General features: G+C 36.9%; 1 long non-coding RNA gene across 1 annotated transcript; it reads left to right on the top strand.

Annotated features, from left to right (window-relative positions):
• Nucleotides 1-468: 468 nt before the first annotated feature.
• On the top strand, nucleotides 469-10,615 carry LOC118171621. The gene is made up of 3 exons (XR_004753283.1): nucleotides 469-685; nucleotides 4,838-5,003; nucleotides 9,408-10,615. It is a non-coding gene; the product is annotated as an uncharacterized LOC118171621 (long non-coding RNA).
• The last annotated feature ends 4,981 nt before the right edge of the window (nucleotides 10,616-15,596 follow it).

Raw genomic sequence — 15,596 nt, 5'->3', positions numbered from 1 at the left:
GCTCTAACTACCAGAGACCAGGTGGTTGAACTCTTCTAAGCACTTTTGATCTTGATTCATTTTCTCATTTTGCAGAGAAAAATATTGCTATTTCTGATTGACGTTGAAATCCTTTCTCCCAGAAGATATATTTTTCAGTATCTTTTTCAGAATGTATTAATATTAATAAATGACTGTTTTTGACTGTTCACTACAATAAAATGTTTAATAAACTGTACAATAAGGATTTCAGGAAAATGTAGTCTCCTAAACTGTTGTCTTCATAAACATGAAGACAACATAAAACTTTCCCAACTAAGCTATTATGACAGGCATTGAGCATGTAGTGCTTTGGTTGCTCCCAGTTGGAACACTGGCAGATTGCTGACAATTGGCTTTTCCCAGCCCCTAGATCTAAGGGGGTCGGGATCGCTACTGGCCTTACCTCTGTGTTCTCATTGCTTCTGGTTCTGTTACTCACAGGTACATCATGAAGAGGAGCAAAAGGCCTGCGGTGCTTTTATTTCCCCTCCAATCTTCATTACGTGACAAATCCATGCATCAGTCCTGACTGATCTAACCCTTCAGGCCCAGCCATTTGGCGTGTTTGTCCTCCTGGCTTGTGGGATGCCTGAGGGTTCAGTAAAAGAGTCACAGTGTCCTCAGGTCCCAGACAGCTTTTCCCAAGGAGAATATGAATGTGGAGGTAGGTAGTGCACCTGAGAGTGCATTCAATTTTTTAAAAACTCTTCATAAATTTAAATCTTAGCTTGCACATCTTGTTTTGAATTGAATGCATTCTCTCTTCTTTCCACCCCATTCTATTATACAGGTACTTTTAGGGTAAGATATCATTGCTATTAGCATTTCTATCATGCAGAACGGGCATTCTGTCAGTGTTGGCAGCTCCTTTTACTACAGGTCTCAAATGTGAATTGAATTTTGTATAAATTTCATGCTGCGACTTAAAGTGTCTCTGTTGAAGAATGACCACCTGTAATGCTTCCTTTAGTGAAGTCCTCAAAGAATCTGAACTATGGGGCTCAGTAGTAGAGATAAAAATCAAGAAGTGGATTTTTTGGTGAGAGAACATTTTATCCAAAGTCTTCTTTCACAGTAATTTCAGCTGTTTCCTTCCTCAGGAGGAATGCTAACTCTTTTTTAGAGTGTTGGGCATTTCTGATGTTCTGCATTCCTAAATATCAGATCCCAGGTGTGAAACTTAGCACTAAGTGATTAGGTCATTCTGCTTTTGAAATATTCTTTAAAATATCCTTCACATATAAGGAGGGATAATCCTGGAAGTCCATCAGTAACGCATATGGCATGCCAGCTGTGTTTCTTCCTATACATGTTATCCCTATAGGGGACAAAGGAGAAGTTCAGGGGATTTTTTCAGTGATTCTAGTGCTATCTAGGATTAGGACTATTGGTATCTCACAAAAATAAAATAAAATAAAATAAAAAAATAGCATTGTTCCCAGCAACTCTTCTTTGGGAAAAATAAATAAATAAATAAATAAATAAATAAATAAATGAAGTTGTAGAGTTGTAGTTCAAAAGCCAACAAGTCCCCCTCCTACCTTGTCTAGAGAAAGGAATCTGACAAAGTTGTTGAAGGTATATATGCATTAGAAAATGTTGTGATTGAAGCATTCTGCAAAACAATTTTAAGAACAGCTTTTATCATCTTTACCAGTACAACAGCTAGTGCAGAGTTGCAATTATGTTCCTTGTTAAAGAGAATTAAGTTAATTCATTTCCATGTTGTGACCTGCAATAGTTTAATTTACCTTATACTATTCTGCTTGTTAATACAGGCTGGACAGAAACATGATAACTTCCATTTATGTTAACTATCTGATTTGTGATGCAGTCTACCTCTGCAATGACTGCACTGTTCAAATTAATTAATACCAGATCATTATCTTTAGATGGCAGGCAGATGTTGAGGTTATGGTGTTTGTGAACCCTAAGCGCATTTCTTTTCTGTGCAGATCAAGAGCAGTTGCTATATAAATTGAGGATCCAAGGTCTAGGCCTTCTGGCAGTCAATTGGTTTTGTAATTATCTTAGTAATAGTTCTCAATTATTATTCAGTAAAGGTCGTCTTTCCTCTGCTAATGGGTCATGGCACCCTCTAGGGATCCATAGATGGGCCAGTTCTCATTTTTCTCATGTAAATGACTTGCCATCTGTGTGCCATACAGGTTCATCTAAGGCAGTTCTGAAAACACTGCTAATTAATATCAAAGTTGGAGGTTCTGACAAGATTGTAGAATTATTTTCAATACTTTAAAGATGGACTTTGTTTTCTAAAATTATCAAGGCTTTGTTAAATGCTGTGGACAGATTAGATGCAATTCTCTTGATGTCATACAATGATTAAAAATCCAGCCTCCGATCCAACTAGATGATATATTTTCTACTTGCTCATCTCTACTTTATATCTTCAATTTGGTTCATAAATTTTATTTGGAATGTATGCTAAAAAATTTCCTTTTGAAATTATTTGCAATCTTTAACATCAGCATTCAGAGAGATGCCTGACATACCTGGCAAACTTCCCATCATGTGGAATGTTTAAATATACACAAGTTCTTTATTTCAAATCATATTTCAAGCTTATAGTATGTTTCTTTATGCCAGTCAGTGTGACTCCTGTATTGAATTTTCATTCAATACTATTTTGTTCTTCTTGAGTTGAAATGTAAGATCTTCACTGTTACAAGCAAAGCTTTTATTTAAAAAAAAAAAAAAAATCATGTTTTCATGTATTGAAGACAATTTCTCTAGAAAAATACAGACTTACACTTTAATAGAAGGGGGTTATGCTGAATTTTCCTGCTGTGAAAGCCATCATGTGTGTCCTTCTGATTAGCATTTCCCATAGTCCAATGATTTCTGTTGATGGTATAAACTCAGACAGGCTCTGAATCAACAGACTTAAAAGATACACACCCTAGGCACACCGACAGTGCTGTCTGGGTCATGTGGTATAGGAGCCGTGAGGCTGTTACCAACTGTGCTAAGTCCAGCCCTGGTTTTGCCCAAATGTTTGAATTACATGGAAGGATCCTGCCCTCCTGTGCCCCCATGCGATCCCTCTATTGCCATGCCTAGCATTATTTCTCCCTGATGATGTTGTTTTGCCTCACCTTCCTTTCAGTGGCACTTTCAACAGATGTTACCAAACACCAATAGCCTTCTTTCTGCTCCATCTTATTGCTGACTTGCCTGCCTTTTGTTCTGTCCCATTGTATTTATTTCTGCTGTGCGAGTAGCTGGGAAAGTTACTTTCCTATCCAAAATTGTTAGACTTGCACAAAACTTCTTCATTCCTTTCACTCCATCATGTTTACATTGCAGGCTGTGCTAACAATGAATAAAATGAAAAAGTTAACTAAACTGATAAAGTCATCATTTGCTTCTACTCTGTCGTAATAGCCATGCTGTAATAGGTGCTGTTTCATATAAAATTACCATATAAATTATGCCATCCAAATCTGCAACAGAAACAGCAACAGTACTTACAATAAATGGCAAATCCCTGTTAATTATTGATAGCCTAATAAACAAACCATTATAATTCATTATTATTCATTATTATTAATAACTCTTATTTAGTATTCATTGCATAAGGATCAATTATGATTAACTGTTCCAAATATGAATGGTCCACATGAACATTTCTAATTCAGGGTCTTTTCCATTGAAGAAATGTCTTTCTGTATTAAATTGCTTTGTGCAGTCAACAGGGCAAAACATGACTATACCTAAACAGCCAGTCCAGTGTCCTTGCCCTGCTGTCTGTAAAAAGCTGGTACAAGCTCTGTTAGAGGAGAGTATTGTTCCTCTGGTAGCCATTACTTGCCTCTAACGTGGTTGGCTTATGACTTAAAGCATATTATTATGTAAAAATAAGTAGGTTGGTTGGTTAGTTTGTTGGTTATGCCTGTTATCTGTCCATGATGTGTTCTTATCTGTATTTGCAATGTTTTGGTCCTTCAGTGTGGGATTCAGGTGACTGTGTGAGCAATGTAACAGAGGCACATACAAGTGGTCTAGTTTTTGTGTGCTGTCTTTATACCAAATAAAAAATCTAGTTGGTGCTGTTTAAAGTATACTTCATGTCAGCCTACAGTAGGTGCCTGCATTTGGCCAGATGGATGGTACCCAGGAGTACCCTGAATGTATTACCTTGATTTCTGTTGACTACAAAGGGAATCCAGCAAACTAGCTTTGATGGAGGCAGCTGTATTTTGTAAATGTCTAAGGTTAAATAAGATCAGCTTACCCTTACTAGCAGTGATGTTCTGCTTTACTGCTTAGCAGTGTCAGAGGGAGCTCTTTTTAAAAAGCTCAGCCCAAAATTCACTGGAGCATGATCATAAATCCTGGTGGCTTCAAACCTTTAGTGAGTTGGTGAAGGAGGCTGGATTCCAGGAGCTGCAATGACAGTGTGCCCTTGTGCGGATTTCCAGTGACCATCAGGTAGAGTGCCAATGCAGCCGTCTTCTCCAGAAATGGTAAATAAATTGTGTCATTGGTCTGTTGTGACTGCATCACTAGAGTCATGACTTTTGCCATCTGAAGTTCAGTTGGAAATGGTAGTGTCATTACCAGCTGTAAGAACAGTCTCAAAGTATCATTAGCCAGCACTATAGATGGTCTTTTCTTTTTTTCACCATACTTTCTATTTTTTGACCTCTGTTCCAAGTCTAGCTAACTGCCACTAAGACATAGCAATAGAGAAGATTGATTCTAATGGATTACTAGCAGTTGCCTGCCTTCTTTGTTTCAGTTTTTAAGCTTCTGACTGGACTTTGGCTCAGTTTTTCTTTGTTTCTTTTTTCAGGTTTTTGATGCGCTAGGAACTCCATTGCATCTCCTTTTAGGTGCTAGTTGCTACAGTATCCATCTATTGTGAACCAAGCTGAGAATGTCAACTGGTACCTGCAAGCACATGTGAAACGTCCTCGTAAGGGTGCCATACACAGTGGAAGTTCCCTGAAGCTTTCATGGTGAATTTAGTTAACAGGCAAAAAAAAGTATAATCACTGCAAGCCACGGTGAGACCTCTTTTATTTTTTCCAGAAAGCACTGTATTTCAGAGTTTTTGGGAGGTGGATGGGAGGAGGGTAAAGTACACTGTAGATAATATATAGAGGTATCCACAGTTCCCTGGCATACAATAATTTCACTTTTTGTTTGTCAAGGGTTCTCCACTACCCTTCCCTGCTGCCCACTTCTGAACTTAAAATACCTGATGTGCTCTGTATTTTTCCATGAAGTGCCAGTTCTCACCAGCTGTGGTTTTCTAAATACAGTGATGCACTATAAAGCAGCCAACTGACGTGTAAGAAGAAATGAGTTCTTGTGCCAAGGAGAATTTAGCATAATGATTCAATTGCAAATATAGCACATAATTTCAAAGAAGGAGGAGAGAAGTTCAAAATGTATATAAATACAATATACATAAATATTTTGCTATTTTAGAGGCCCAAACTTCATTTTTTCAAATAACATCTTGCTCTGCTGTATATATAGCATCCATCCAAGACATATTAACTTTTTTTTTTTTTTTTTAGCAGATAAGCAATGATTCATTTAGTTTGTGGACATAACATAGCACATAAACCATGTAGTTCAATAAACGCTTTGTTTCCAATGCTAGTGTGCATTACACAGCGATACACCTGGAATAATTCGAAAAAGACACTTAAAAGTGAATTCTAGCAGCAGAAGGAAGCTGGGGCAGTTACCTGAGTGATGCCCTCTGTCAGCAGCAGCCCGGACAGGCTGCGTGATGGTGGCACTGGTGCCATTGTGGAGGCTGGAGGGAGCATCATTAATGTGTGCATGCTTCATGCTTCGCACCTTTCCTGAGGTTGTGCAAGGCCATACTGAAGTGTCACTTCTTAACCACTGCTTTCGTTGCCCAGGGGAGGTGTCTGGCATGCTTGGTTGCACAAGTCACACTTTCATACCGAGGTGCTGACACATCTTAAATAAGAACAGAATTTGATCTCTCTCTAATTCATCAGTAGCCCTGTACACAACATTGTTGGGCATTTCTGCCAACTGCCTCACAAGGCAATTAACTATTGATCTTGCCCATTTTACAGATGACAAAATTCTCATGCTGTGTTTCAAGAAATGATCATTTTTAACCAGTTTGTTATTTTTCCTGATCATGTGAACAAAACACACAACGTTACATAGACATATTTAAGTTTAGTTTTGTCATACAAGTTCTATGCTCAAAAGTTTGCTTTTGGTTAGGGTTCAAGATCAGAAACAATTCTCAGGGCGATAGTTCCCTCTGTCATCCAAAACACCCTGACTGCCTGGGGATTTTAGAAGAAGGGCATGCTCTACAGGCCAGCTGATTATCTGTGGCCTTTGTCTGCTATGTACATCTGTAATTGAACAACCTTACAGTTAGCATACACCCCAACTCCACAGCTTTCATTTCTTCTTCATCAAGAGACTCACTAGACACTAATAACATGGTAGTTTACTGTCAAGGTGTTTAATTTTCTAATCTAACTAATCCTTACAAAGTATTTCTAGAGAAAAAAAAAATAAAAAAGGCAAACAAACAAACAACAACAACAAAATAGAACAGAGCTATATAAATAATATTTGGGTGTGAAACTGGGACCATCTGCTTTTACTGAAAGCAGTCCTTGAAACTATTATGCTATTTTAAATTCATTTTCAAAATGTCAGTGATCTAAAGAACACAACCAAGAAGCTGCTTACATTAAACATGCTTCTATTATGCAGTCTAACTATAAAAACAATACTCTGCTTAAAAACAAACAAGCAAGTCAAAAACGAAGAATTTTGATCACAGAGAAATCAGCTTTACCATGTGCTGTAAATACTACTGAGGAAGCAGCATGCCTACATCTCAGAAACCAGATAATGAACAAAATGAAGTGAGGAATATCATGAATCTTAATTTGCTATAAATGCAAAATATTCAATATACTTAGTCTCTTCTTTCTCTTTTTTTCTTTTTTTTGTGTGTTTGTTTTTAAGTAAGGAAGTACATATATTTTGATCACTTTGCTGAAACCTCAAAACATGGAAATAAAGCAACAACGAGATGTGAAAGCTACAGCAAATGCCTGCTGGAATGTGTTTTTGTTGCTGGGGCAACTGTAAGAGCTTTCACTATTTTTTTTCAACAACTAACATTTGCAGTATTTCCCACCTAGTGGAGGAAATGGTGGCTGTTTTACATAAACGTATATTTAAGGCTTAAAAAAATATTTTTTTTTTTTTGAAGTTAATCCATTAGTGTTTGTAGAGGAACTAGAGTGTCAAGACAGTAGTTTCTTGTTCATCAGCTTGCTATGGCAAATATGGTGTTGAATTTAGTGAGACAAGTCTTAATCTTTCACTCCAGTTGTGGCTAATATAACTCTAGTGCGGTGCACTCCTTTTGTCTTCCACATTTTCTTCTGGGTAGGGTATAATTATGAGTTTCATTGTAATAGCCTTTGCATTTGGATATTTTACATATCTGAAAGCAACCTGGGAGATTTTATATTTACAAAACCTATTTCATCCTTCTGTTTAAAAAAAAAAAAAAAAAAAAGCATATTGAACGTAGGATGGCGTCAGGTAAATACCAGAATGTCTGATATTTAGATGATAAATAAAGAGTGTGATACACCCTTTTTGATAAATGAAGACTGGCAGATAAATGAACGTAGCAAAATTACTAGTTAAGTTCAATATATATTTATTTGACAATGTAATGACTAGCAATTCAATAAATATTTGCTTATTTGTCAAAATAAACAATAAAATTAATCTTCATAGCATGGAAATGATAGCTAGATTTTTCTTTAACTTCACTGTTCCATTTAAGGCTTTCAAATAAGTAGATTTTGATAACTGAGGAAAGCAGAACTGCAATTTGTGGATGTCTTGGGAAAATAACAGCACCAAGGAAGTATTTTAGGTTCTTACTGTAGAGACAAGTTCAATAACCAGGTCAGCTTTCCTGGGAGGGAAAATAAAACAACAACAAACACAAATAAACCCAACCTCCCACCAGGACTTAATTTGATGCAGATGAATGAAACATCAGTAAGCTTTTGCAAATAAGTGAATACAGAAACAAATAAAACAAATAAAAGGAAAAAGGCACTTGTCTTTGTTGTGATACAAAGTCTTCCTAAAGAAGAGGAGCTCAAATATAGGTCTTTGTTTTTTTTAAAAAAAGTGTTTATCTTTTATATCAACATAGGAAACTTTGGAATATCACATCTTTACTGTATTTTATATTAAAAAATAATAATAATCTGTAACTTTATATGCTCTATTTCTGTGCCATATACTAGTTTAATAGCAGTCTGAGAAAGTCATCATGCCGGTCTCAAGTATATCTGTTACGTGTTTTTTTTTTTTTTTTATTGTGATTACATGTCAATAAGGTTTTACTAGGGATCCTTTTTAACATTCTTTTTCTTCATCCTTTCAGCTCCTTTCACTCATGTTATATTATGGCATGCACAATTTCATTTGGGAGAGTTTTTAGCAAGTCTAAATTGAAGATACAATTTCAATTTTCAAAATTTTAATTTTAAATAATTTGATTTTAGGAATAAACTGACTCACTATTAGGCTAACTCTTTCCACATGTATCCTGCAGTTCCAGAGTCTGACTTTTTCCATTTTTACTGCTGTGGGAATCAAGAACGTCCTAATTTGATGAGAAGAATGCTTGGTTTCCAAAGGGATGAAAAACTAAATTCCAAACAGTCCTCTGAAGGTTGGTTTTGTGGTTTCAGACCTAAGGATGGCCTGCAGTAGTATGATGATGGCTTTGTCATAAACTCAAAATGGTTACTAGTCCTAAAGACACTTAAATACTTCTAATTTTCCATCTTTTCTTGGAGGCGGGGAAAGAGGGGTCTAATGTATCTAATGCAAAGTAAGATTTTGTAATGTGAAATCATGTTCTTTTAAAATTATTTTTGAAGCTCTTTTTACAGAGCTGGGAACATTTTTCTATAAATCTCATGATGCTTTATTTACTGTGAATTATCAGTATTTATAAGAAAATAAACTCTTCATACAGCTCTGGGTAGCAGCATTTTCTTCCTCACAACTGTGAATATGTGTGTATATGTGGATATAAAAGTAAAAGAACTATGCCTGACCTTTATCCACACCTTGCCAGTCAAGTGGGCTTTTTTGATCCGCTGAGTGACATGTCATCGTGTCATTCATAAAAGCAAGATATTTTCTTAACATTAAAACCACTGAACTGGTAAATGATTCATTCAGTTTGCTAGCGATCAACTAAATATTATATCGGAATGTGTGTTTTCTCCTTTTTGGATAATATTTATTCTCCTAATTCTCCTCTGTGCCTTTGTCTCTGCTTCTGCCTCTCCTTGCAGCCAGAGCAGGTTTTCCCTGGTGAAGCATCACTGAGAGTGGTCCATGGTGTGCTGCCCTCCTCTGGAGGGCTCCTCTGCTCTCATTTCAGGGGGAGAGCGGCCACAGTTCTGCATTTCTGGGCGATGGAAGTGAGTGCAAGAGAGCACAGTGTCAAAGGCAAGTGAAGGAGACTTCACTGCCTGAGACTGGAGTGCCTGAGGGGATTGGGCTGAGAGAAGGGAAGAGATTACAGTAGTGAACACCCATGCGCCTTTTGGTGTAATTTTTAATGTGAGACAAAGAACTTCGATGGCAACGGCTCCACTGGTGAGGGCCAGGAGTTGTACTGAATGGTAAGGAATTGAGGGATCATTTTATTCTTTCTGAAAACCCAGTTACTCTGTGTATAGCAGGTGCAGCAGTATCACACACCATGCTTGCAGGTACTGTGATATATTTTAGAATATTCACAGTGGAAGAGAATCAAACTGATCCCTCTTCACTCCTGGCAGTATGGAAGTGCCTGCAGCAACCTGATCTAGTACAGAGGACTGGATATGAAAACAGCAAGTTCAGACTCGAAATACTCATCTAATCCATAGTCATAATGAGCTCATCCACTGCCCCGAGCGTTTTTAGCAACGCAGGTATGCACAGCGTTCGGCCCGCTGAATGGTACGGTTGGCTGCATTCACGGTGGGTGCTTCGTTACACTGACAAATGACCTCAGGGACTTAGTTAAGCAAGAGCATAAATGTATACTTTCTAACACCGTGCACAATATTTTGTGTGCTTTTAATAGTGTAGCCGAAGTGTAAAATTGGATATAGGATTTTAAAAAACTTCCCAGTGAAGAGAAAACATAGTTTGAAGCCACGGAAGCTGTGTATCCGATGGCAGAGCAGCTAATGCAGTTTGCTTCTCCAGCATTGCCCTGAAGTATCTTTAGAGATTCATATATAAATGGCAAGTACATAACCCACTGTAAAAAGCTACAGTGATGCTAAAGAAACCTTTGGTGAGTTTCTGTGGCCTGCAGAGGACAATTATTTGTGGAATAGAAGTACAGCTCCAAACTGGACCCTCACACAAATGCCTCAGGATCTATCCATCCTAATTAGAGTATCCTTGAAATCCTAATGTGGACTTTGACATTAAGAGCCTAACCAGGGCTAAGTTTAGCAAAAAAAAAAAAAAAAATCTAAAAGGAGAAGACACTTTTTACATGAGGGATAAGTACAGAACAGTGTCAGGCCCCCTTCCATTCCGGTGCTCTCCTCCAGGTCCATCGTGCAGCTGGAGATGTGAGTGAGCCAGAATGGCTAGCTCTGGGTGGAAATGTGTCTACAGCAATGGCCAGCTTGGAAGCATCGTTTCGTGTTCCAGACAAATACCAGACAGAAATGGTCATGGTTTAAATGTTACATTTAGCAAAATGTGCTTGGGCCTTGTTTATTCATCATAGTTAACTACAATTAGCTGCATAGGAAGGCATGACTTTTAAAATCTGTTCTTAATAGGTAAAATTGTGAATATTCCTATGTAGTTCTTACAAATGCCGTAGTTCCCATGAGTATTGTACAAAAAAAAAAAAAAAAAAAAAAAAAAAAAAAAAAAAAAGACACCACCCTTTTAAAGATGCTTCCACAATGCTTTAAGATAATTTTGTGATTCTTTAGGCATTTACTAACATTTTAGTAGAATTATGTGGCTGATGCTATTAGATCTCCCCATTGGTGTGTCCAGACTAAATGGTCTTCAGTCACGGCTAATATGTGAGTTAGTCACAATTATTTAAAAGCAATGACTTGTGCTAGAAGAATTATGGTGTTTCTGAGTTATTCGTGGAAATACATGAGTTCTAAAAAAGATTTAAAGCAGGAACTTTATTGTTCCTGTCCAGGATGGACTTTGCTGCGGAGTTTAAAAGAGAAGATTATGGAGGAGGGAGAAAAGAGATCTAACAATTAGTGAGCTCAGGATGTGGAGGAATTAAATTCAAGTATCATTTATGCAGGCAGCGTTTTGACATGTACGCAGGAAAATATAATTATATGTTACAGAAATTACTGGATAAGAAAATGAGCAATTTGATAGAGATTTACTGTAAAAATTGAGGTGCAATATTTGTAGTTAAACATTTATATAAATGAAAGCTGTGTGTGTGTTTCTATACAAGTGATGAAGGTGACCCTGATTTAAGTCATTCAAAAAGAGAACATTTAAATATGTAAATCAGAGATGAACTAAGTTGAGGGAGGGTTATCAAAAGTGCCTGCTATCTCTGAACTTGAACATATGCTCATTATGGTAATTCAGTAGGCTCTTTAGATCAAATGCTGGCAGATTTCAGTATTTTGCATTACTTTAAATTTTACTTCTGATTTCATCCCCATTTTCCTTTTTTTTATGTGATTTGTTTGTGGTTTGTTTTTTTTTTTTTTTTTTTTTTTTCCTTTGACTGAGTGCCAAACAAAGGACCATTTGAAGGGAAAAAGTCTTTCTATATTTCTCCAATAGACCTTAGATGTTGCATTTTGCTGGTTGATGACCTGGGAACTGCCCAGAAGAATATGAGGCCAGAACTTTGTCACCCAATAATCTCATAGATTCATTTAATGTTACACAAACCATAAACCTCACTTACATTTTCCTTTAAACTACAGGTCTTTAAAACTGCTAAGATTAGAGTGCCCAGTTTTTTTAATGCATTGATGTCTTAAGGTTGTTGTTGGCTACGTCTCTTCAAAGACTAGTCAGTTATTACTTTAGGAGGTGATATTTGCCACAAAAGAAAACCCTGCAATTGCACTGCTGGAAGCAAATCCCCTCAGTTCCTGGTTGTACAAGAAACTTTACTGCAGTTTTCTTACATATAATTTGCAGAAATAATAGGCTGGATGTTGCAATGATAGGATAACGTTTAACTGCTTTAGTATAAATCTCATTAACGCTTTTTTTTCTTTAAGGAGAGGGTAGTGTGGTGAACATTTATGTTCTCATTTCTTACATAACCCACAAAACCTTTTTTTTCTGTTAGTTTAAGTGCTTGCATCTCTGTCTTTTGCACCCCACATGAGCTCTTTCATTAAGGTGTAAATATGTTCCCTAAATAATGAAAGTGCCATTATCACCCTTTTATTCATTTGGTTGCCCACGACAGAACTGAAAAGGCATTTAGCTAGAAAACATACTTTTGCTATAAAGAGATAATGTTAACATAAGAATCTCTGCAGATCATTAGTCTGATTGTTCTCTAATGTATACTCTCTTGAGGTTTTGTTTTGTTTTGTTGTTTTGTTTTGTTTTGTTTTGTTCTTTCTCCAGAATACAGAATAAACGCAGGCATGTCAGTGAGCAGACACTAGAAGTTTACATTCACTGCTCACCATCTCTCATGACACCCAGCCTGGGCTGATCCAGCAGAGATCCGCCTACATCCTTATCTCCAAGCTGACGGATAGCCCCTGTCTTTATCCTGCATGGATGAATCCCTCCAGAAAAGAACAGGTCACTTAGAAGTAAATGAGTGCTGACTTATGTTTGATGAATAAAAACCACAGGAGGCCCTAAACATTGTAGCAAAGATCCCCAAATTCTTTATTTTCTACAGAGGAAGCAACTGAGTCACTGCTTTGTTTTACATTGTCCACACTATGTTCCCACGTGGCTCCTCCTGCACTGATGTGAGCATGGTACATCATGGGAAAAAGCCTAAAATAATCTTGCAAAAAGATGTCAAAATATTTCAGCTAGGACAAATTGTTCTGATCTTTTGTTCTTTGCAGGATGACAGTATTTTGACTTGTTTTGAAGAAAAGATTTTAAATATTTGCTCTTTGAATTATACAAGTAACCCCCAGAAGAATTTCAGGTGTGCAGGAATCCTAGGTAAGTTGTCCTGCTGGTTAGCTACCTGTAATGTACTCATTTTAATTTGAATATGTCTAGTATCAGATTCGAGCCATTGCATGAAATTACACTTTTTCCTTTCCTCTGTGCCAACCATAAAAAAGGTACATCAGTCTCTGAAAACTTTACAAGAGAGGTTTGCAAAATAAGCCAGGCTAGAAGTTATTATACCAGTGTTTTGAATGTGAAAACATTTGCAAGTAGTTACTGATCTCAGAGACAAAGGTAAGGGTTATTAGGAGTGGCTGTGAAGCTTGCCCTCATGGCATGGACTCTGAGTACAATTTTGTTACCAACCCATATGCAAATGAAATAAAACCAATAAGCTTAAATACAGACTCACGGAACCATAGAATATCCCGAGTTGGAAGGGACTCACAAGGATCACCTCCAAACAAAAATCTTAGCCCTGATGGTCTGTTGTTCTTGTGCTTTATAACTAGAACTGCCAATGTCCCTTTAACACGAGGTTGGTTTTCTTGGCCGACTACTGGACAGTCATTGTTCTTTGACTAAGATTGCACTCTAATCTTGGATGCTATATGAATCTAAAGAGAGCTAATGAAGATTTGTGGAAAATGGCTTGACATTTTTCCATTACTGCTAATAGGATTAGGGAGGTGATGAATTCCCCACTGGAGGTTTTGATAGCTCTGAATAAAGAAGACAACCTGCAAGCAATACTTGTAGCTCAGTCATTGCTGTTTTCTCTGTGTTCTGGACGCCACAATGCAAGAAGGATTTAAGGTCTGGAACAGGCTTCCTGGCGAGGTGGCTGATGCCCCAAGGCCTGTCAGTGTTCAAGAGGCATTAGAGTAATGCCCTTAAAAATATGCTTTACTTCTGTGCACGCCCTGGCTTGCACCAGCTTATCCAGCATGTAATGCTTAACTAATTTACAAAATACTGTGGCTTCACATCCAGGCTTTTAAAAGTTCCTAATGAAAACAGCATTTCATATGTTATGAATAGTTTTCTGTAATATGTTTTGTTCATGGATAATAGATGTGATAAGGAGAAGGAGATTTTTCCCATTGAAGGAAAAGAGGTAAATTAATATTTAGTATATTAATATAGTTGGTCAAGACCTTCTAAATTACACATTTCTTGGTTAAAATAATAAAAACTAGCATATTAAAATCCTGACATTTAAGAAAAGTAGTATTGATTATTATTTTTTTAACTCTGAAAACACTTTGGAAAATATTTCAAAATTAAAGTCCAAAGCATGAATTTGGTTTGAATTTTAAGCTAAAAATGTAATTTTGTTTACAGAGATAAATACTCAAATGAAAGATTTTGATGTTATTAAAATGCTTATGGGTTGTTTCATATTTGACTTCATATTACTATGAGATTGGGAAATGTTCTTCCATTTATGCCCTACTTTTAAACAGTGATGCAAATGTAGTGATACTCAAGTAATTCAGACCATTATTTCTAATGTGCAAATGCTTCTACTTAGTCATACCAGAGGGTCATTTTCAGCAGAAGTGCTGAGAAAATGGGTTTTCTCAGGGGAGAAAAAAACAAAACAAAACAAACAAACAAAAACCCTCTTGATATTTGCTAGTCTTGCATTTTCTGAAAATGTTGGCAACCAAAATAATTTAGAAATTTTGTGGTAGTGTCATCTACATATCCATGTCAGTGTAGTTAATGCCTTTGTTCTTGCCTATGGCTTCCCTGCCTGCATTGCAGTTTCCTGCATATTTCACAATCCCACTTTTTCCTTAGCTACTGCTACTGCCTCATAAGCACCCCTGTTCTACAAAAGATAGGAAAATCTGCTTTATACAAGGGAAGGGTAGCATGAAGTCACAGTGGCCTCTTTTCTTTGACCAAAAAGTTAGACTTTATGTATTTAGGTATTAATTCTTTAACTTAAAAATTGTTTCCTCGTTCACAGACAGCACAAACATCATGAAAGCAGGGAACTGAACCACAAAGAAATGTCCTCAACCACCACCACCACAAGTAAATGTCTGATCACCTTTGATTTTCTTTCCACTTACCCAAAAATGTTTCTCAGACATCAGTGAGTAGACTTTATTTCCTTTTCAATGCACTGGAATTAAGGGAGGACATTTAAAAGCGTTTTCACGTAGATTGTCAGGTACTTTTGGTGTATAAATCACTGGCTGGCACAATTCATTGCCTGTCCTTTGGTGTCAACTAACAAGTGGTATACATTTAGATGTAACCTAACCTGTAGAAATAAATCAGTCCAGGTTCATCACAAACATCTTAACCTTAACCCTGTTGAAGTACGCTACTGACACAGAGGGAAGTTTCAG

This window comes from Oxyura jamaicensis, chromosome 9 (genome assembly GCF_011077185.1).
Source record: "Oxyura jamaicensis isolate SHBP4307 breed ruddy duck chromosome 9, BPBGC_Ojam_1.0, whole genome shotgun sequence".
NCBI lineage: Eukaryota > Metazoa > Chordata > Aves > Anseriformes > Anatidae > Oxyura > Oxyura jamaicensis.
The sequence above is the reverse complement of the archived record's forward strand: the minus strand, read 5'-3'. Positions and strand labels throughout refer to the sequence as shown.